The sequence below is a fragment of the Coenobita brevimanus genome, chromosome 4 (genome assembly GCF_032717465.1).
Source record: "Coenobita brevimanus isolate Jiangsu-jjx chromosome 4, ASM3271746v2, whole genome shotgun sequence".
In the NCBI taxonomy this organism is placed as follows: Eukaryota; Metazoa; Arthropoda; class Malacostraca; order Decapoda; family Coenobitidae; genus Coenobita; species Coenobita brevimanus.
The window spans coordinates 1766304-1772062 of NC_136957.1; the positions used below are offsets into that span (position 1 = coordinate 1766304).

At 45.0% G+C, this 5759-nt stretch overlaps 1 pseudogene; it reads left to right on the forward strand.

Annotated features, from left to right (window-relative positions):
• The first annotated feature begins 2785 nt into the window (after positions 1-2785).
• Positions 2786-5759, forward strand: part of LOC145394928 (uncharacterized) — a 3527-nt pseudogene continuing 553 nt past the window's right edge.

Sequence of the window (5759 nt, forward strand, 5' to 3'; positions counted from 1 at the left end):
CTGACACACCAGCATTCATGTTGTCATGTGATGACCTAAGGTGACCTGCACAAGATCAGTCACCTTGACCTCAAGGTGAAGCATTACAGCTGGAGCCAGCACACTTGGTGGACTTACAGACTGTGATGACCTAAGGTGACCTGCACAAGATCAGTCACCTTGACCTCAAGGTGCCTTTGTAGCTCGGCTTCTGGTAGGCAATGCCTGGGACAAGGGTTTAGTGGCAACAGTGGACTGGTACAGCATTACGGCGTTCTTGTTATTATTATTATTATTATTATTGTTGTTGTTGTTGTTGTTCTTATTATTATTTTACCACTTTCACCGATCAACATTAACTAAACGGGTAATGAATGAGTGAATGAGGCGAGAATGAATAAATGAAGGACGTAGTGTGTGATGAACTCTCTCTCTCTCTTTCTCTCACTGGCTATACATTTATCAATTTATCTTCCTCTGTCTTTATCTCTCTCTCTCTCTCCAGAAGACCGCATAGATCAGATTAACAAGTAGAGTATGGCACCAGTCACGAAGAAGTGCTATGGAAAGGAAAAGCTGCAATAAGGGCGAGAATCTGGGCCAAGTCAAGATGAGGGGAGTACAGTGAGCTGCCAGAGATCGAGAGGGGAGCAGACTTTGTCCAGGGGTCGGATCGGCAGGGAAAACTGACCTCGCGTTCTTCTCGTCGGTAGTTTCATGTGCTAACCAATACCACTTAGAGCTCCCTAACACCTTTACCTAAGCGATTTATTTGGTTTATTACACCATACTGTCCTCTTCTGTATTAAGGCCACAAACAGACGAAAACAAAGACCAAACACTAACAAACAAACAGAAAAACAAACAGAAAAACAAACAGAAAAAACAAACAGAAAAACAAACAGCAAAACAAACAAAAAACAAACAGAGTAACAAACAGCAAAATAAACAGAAAAACAAACAATAACAGACAGGAAAACAAACAAAAAAAAAAAAACGAAAAACAAAAAAACAAAAAAACAGCAAAACAAACAAAAAAAAAAACCGAAAAACAAACAAAAACAAAAAAACAGCAAAACAAACAAAAAACAAAGAAAAAACGAAAAAAAAACAGAATAACAAACAGAAAACAAACAAAAACATACAAAAAACAAACAGAAAAAACAGAGAAAACACAGAAAAACAGACAGAAAAAAAACAAAAACACAAAAACAAACACAGACCAAAAATAAACAAACAGGTGAGCGTGACGTCACTAATTAGGGACAGGTGATTAAGAGATAGTGACTGACCTCTTTCTCTCTCTCTCTTTCTCTCTCTCTCTCTCTCTCTCTCTCTCTCTCTCTCTCTCTCTCTCAAACTTCTAAAATTATCCGTCTCTCCAAATTCTCTCTCTCTCTCTCTCTCTCTCTCTCTCTCGTTAATTCCCGGTTTAACGAGGCTGTGAGTGGTCGTTAGGGGGAGGGGGTGGTTGGGGGTTGTTAGCCCCCTCCCACCCTGTCTGTCTGTCTGTCTGGCTGTCTCTCTCTCTCTCTCTCTCTCCTCTCCTCTCTCTCTCTCCCCTCCTCTGTCTCTCTTCCCCCCTTCCCTCCCCTATCTCTCTCCCCTCTCCCCTCATCTCTCTCTCTCTCTCTCTCTCTCTCTCTCTCCTCCCCTCTCCTCCCCCTCCCCCTTCCTATTGTGGCGAGGTGATGGGAGTTTAATCATTGGGGAGGGGAGGGGAGGGAAAGGGAGGGGAGGGGAGGGGAAGGGAGGGGAGAGGAGAATATGGAGGAAAAGGAAAGAGAAAGAAGGGGAAGGAAGGGGAGGGAGGAGAGAAAAAAAATATGGAGGAAAGAGAAGGGAAGGGAAGGGAGAGAAGGGGGAGGGAGGGGAGGGATAGGCTGAACAGGGAGGGGAAAGGGGGAGGGAGGGGAAGGGAGGGGAGAAGAACAGATAGATATATAGACAGATTGACAGATAGACAGATAGATAGATAGATAGATGGGAAAAGAAGGGGCGGGAGGGGAAGGAAGAGAAGGATGGAAGGAAGGAAGGAAGAAGGAGAGAAGGAAGAAAGCAGGAGGGAAGAAGAAGGGAAGGAAGGAAAAAAGGAAGGAGAGAAGGAAGGAAGGAAGGAAGGAGGGAAGGAAAGGAGGGAAGGAAGGAATGTGAAGGATAAGGAGAAGGATGCACAGTACGTAGGATATTGAAGGATGTGTGTGTGTGTGTGTGTGTGTGTGTGTGTGTGTGTGTGTGTGTGTGTGTGTGTGTGTGTGTGTGTGTGGTTCCTTGGTAATGTCCTCCAATATTTACAATTTTCCCGGGTAATTTTTAGGGGGGTCCGGCCCCTCCAAAAATTATAACTACTACTACTACCACCACTACTAGGGGCAGGTGGGGTAAGACGGACCCTAAGGTGAGATGGAACCCCCCCCCTCTAAAACCACGCAGAATGGGTGATGTACAATTACTGGCAGCCTAGATAGATAGATAGACAGATAGATAGATGTAGTTGCCTTTGTGTGTTCAAGAGAGTATGTTGTCTTATGGCACTGACATTATTTGCACAAGGTAAAAAGAAAACTGGATTTTTCGTATTAATTTGTTGTAATGACTTACTGTTTACGCTGGATATGCCCGTGTGTGTGTGTGTACGTGATAAATATGTGCCATAAATTTGCTATACAGGATTTGGATGTTTTGGTAATTGTTTAGCAAAAGAATTTTAGTTTTTGAGGGGTAAGACGAAATCCGTGGGGTTCCATCTTACCCCTCACACTAAATATGTCACAAACCCTTAACACTTTATTCTTTTTCTCTATGGATGCCCCGGAAATGTTGGATAAATCTTGTGAGGGAGAATCATGTCACGACTGTCATTTCGCCACCATATTGTAGAGTCACCGATGTTTCCTTCATGAAACCACTGAATGCCTGCTGTGTGACGGCTGTTGAAACACTCCTCAGAAACAATCCCGGCTGACAGGTGACCGTCTACAAACTAAGTGCATTGTTCGGAAAGGCCTACCTGCAGGCAATGGCTTTAGAAAAACTGGAATTTGTCCACTGAGTAGCTGCAGGATTTTGGTGAAGCCGATTTTTTACCTCCCCACCCTACGGGTATTCCATTAAGTGGTGAAGAGGAAGATCCGGATGACCCAGTTCCCCCGCCAATCATGACCCTGGTTGACGAGCCTGACCTGCAAGGAGCTACCGGGCAAGAAAATCCGACTGTGGTGCCTGGGTCTGTAACACTGAACGTGGCTCGGACCCTGTTCCAGCCAGGTAGGTCAGCTCAGGACATGATTCACGTGCCAAAGGTGTCCAACACTGTACGAAAGAAGGCAGTCAGGCCCCAACGGCGAGCTCTTGTTTTGTCAGGATCCCCATGCAAGACAGTTAGAGTCAGAAATTCACAAGAAGAAAGGAGAAAAACTGGCTCTTGCACAGAAGGGCCAAGAGAGACAGTGTAACAGGAAAGACAAACTAGCAACTACGTCAGCAAGAAAAAGACCTAAGAAAAACACGCACACACACACAAGAAAAAAGCAAAGCAAGCAAAAGCTGGGTCATCCTGGACTCCTGACAGCAACAGTGATGATGGAGATTCAACCATGTGCTTGTATTGCAATGACACGACTGGTAATTCAGTGCGAGGGGGAAGGTTGGGTTGGTTGCGCCACATGCGAGGGATTTGGCACACGAGGATTGTGCTGGAACGGAGGACGATGAGCAAGAGGCTTTTGTGTGCGAGTTGCGTCAGTGAGGATGTGTTGCTTTATGATGAGGTGGAGGGGTAAGATGGTGATTTTTTTTTTTGGTACGATAAAAACATTGATTCTGTACAATCTCGTGCTTCTGTCATTTCCTTTAAGAACTGTTACCAGGGTGCTGACTTGTAAACATAACACCCCAAAGCATCGCCACAACTCTTGGAAACCCTTGAAATTCAATAAATGTGGTTTCCAGACTCTTTTGTGTTAAGTAGTCCCCTACTACTACTACTACCACTACTACTGCTACCACCATCACCACCACCACTATCACTGCTGCTACTACTACTACTACTACTATTTCTACTACTGTGTTACTATTATTACTACTACTACCACTACTACTACTTCTACTACTACTACTATTATTACTACTACAACTACTATTACTGCCATTATTTTCTAAGTATTTGAAAGCCGTAGAGTGTAGACAGGAAGAGACGTACACACACACACACACACACACACACACACACACACACACACACACTCAAATACACACACACAAACACACATACTGTACATACACACACACACACTCAAATACACGCACACACACTCAAATACACACACACACACACACACACACACATTCACTTATAACCTTCCACCTCTCTCTCCCCGGCCTTCCATGCCTTCCCCCACCCCTCTCTCTCTCTCTCTCTCTCTCTCTCTCTCATTCTTGACCCTGATCCCGGCCTGTAGTGAAGATAGGAAGGCAAATCGATAGTCAGCTTTAACGAATCATGTTTATCCACAAATGTCGTTATCTTTAAATGTCGTTATCTTTACAATTCAAATATTTAAAAGTACATGTATTTAAAATCTGAAGACAAAAAACGTACATACATACATAAATATATACATACACACATACATAAATAAATACATACACATAACTTTAAAAAACGTACAGACACAGAACGCATACACACAAACATACGCACATACATCGAACATACATAAATTTAAAAAAATACACACAAAAAACGCACACACGCACAGAGAGAGAGAGAGAGAGAGAGAGAGAGAGAGAGAGAGAGAGAGAGAGAGAGAGAGAGAGAATTTCAATCCACACCCATAAACACACACACACACACACACACACACACACACACACACACACACACTCAGAGAGAGAGAGAGAGAGAGAGAGAGAGAATACTTTCAATCCACACCCATAAACACACACACACACACACACACACACACTCAATGACCTTCTATGACTCCTTCCGCCGTTTTTTTTTACCCGTAACTCACGCAAGATCACCGCCCGTTGCTGTTTGTGTGTTTGTTTGTTTGTTTGCGTGTTTGTGTGTGTTGGTTTGTGTACGTTTGTGTTTGTGTGTGTGTGATTTGAGGTCATGAGTCGTTAAATAAGCATGGAGAGAGAAAACGCAAATAAATGAATGCAAGGTCACGGGGAAAGGTCAAAGGTCACGGGGAAAGGTCAAAGGTCACAGGGAAAGGTCAAAAGGCACAGGGAAAGGTCAAAAGGCACAGGGAAAGGTCGAAGGTCATGGAAAGGTCAAAGGTCACGGGGAATGGCTATAATAAGGAAGCTTTGTGGTCAGGTAAGGTGAGGAGTATTGCTAATTAAATCATCTGGTGGCGGTAATAATAGTGATAATAATAATAATAATAATAACTGAAACACCCAGCCCAACGGGAGACCACGGTAGGGGTGTCGCAACCCCCACCCCAGGGGCAGACCACTGGTATGCGCATGGGGCATGTGTAAGGCCCAGGGAAGACGGGCTTATGTCCCCCATGACCTTAAGCCCCTCTTCCCCTCAGCGGAGCCAGGAGCAGGAACGCTGCCCCGGCAGACTGCTCTGCAGCCGGGCCAGCCCTCGCCAGGATCGGGATGGGACTTGTATTCATACGGTCCCAGGCAGCACCGCAGTGACGGCCACCGTCCGCACCGGGAAGGAAGGGACGGCCGCCGTACGCCCTTTGACCACTGCCCTTGTGACTACCCCTACGAAGGACGTCCCTTGCTGGCCTCACCACCCACCAGAG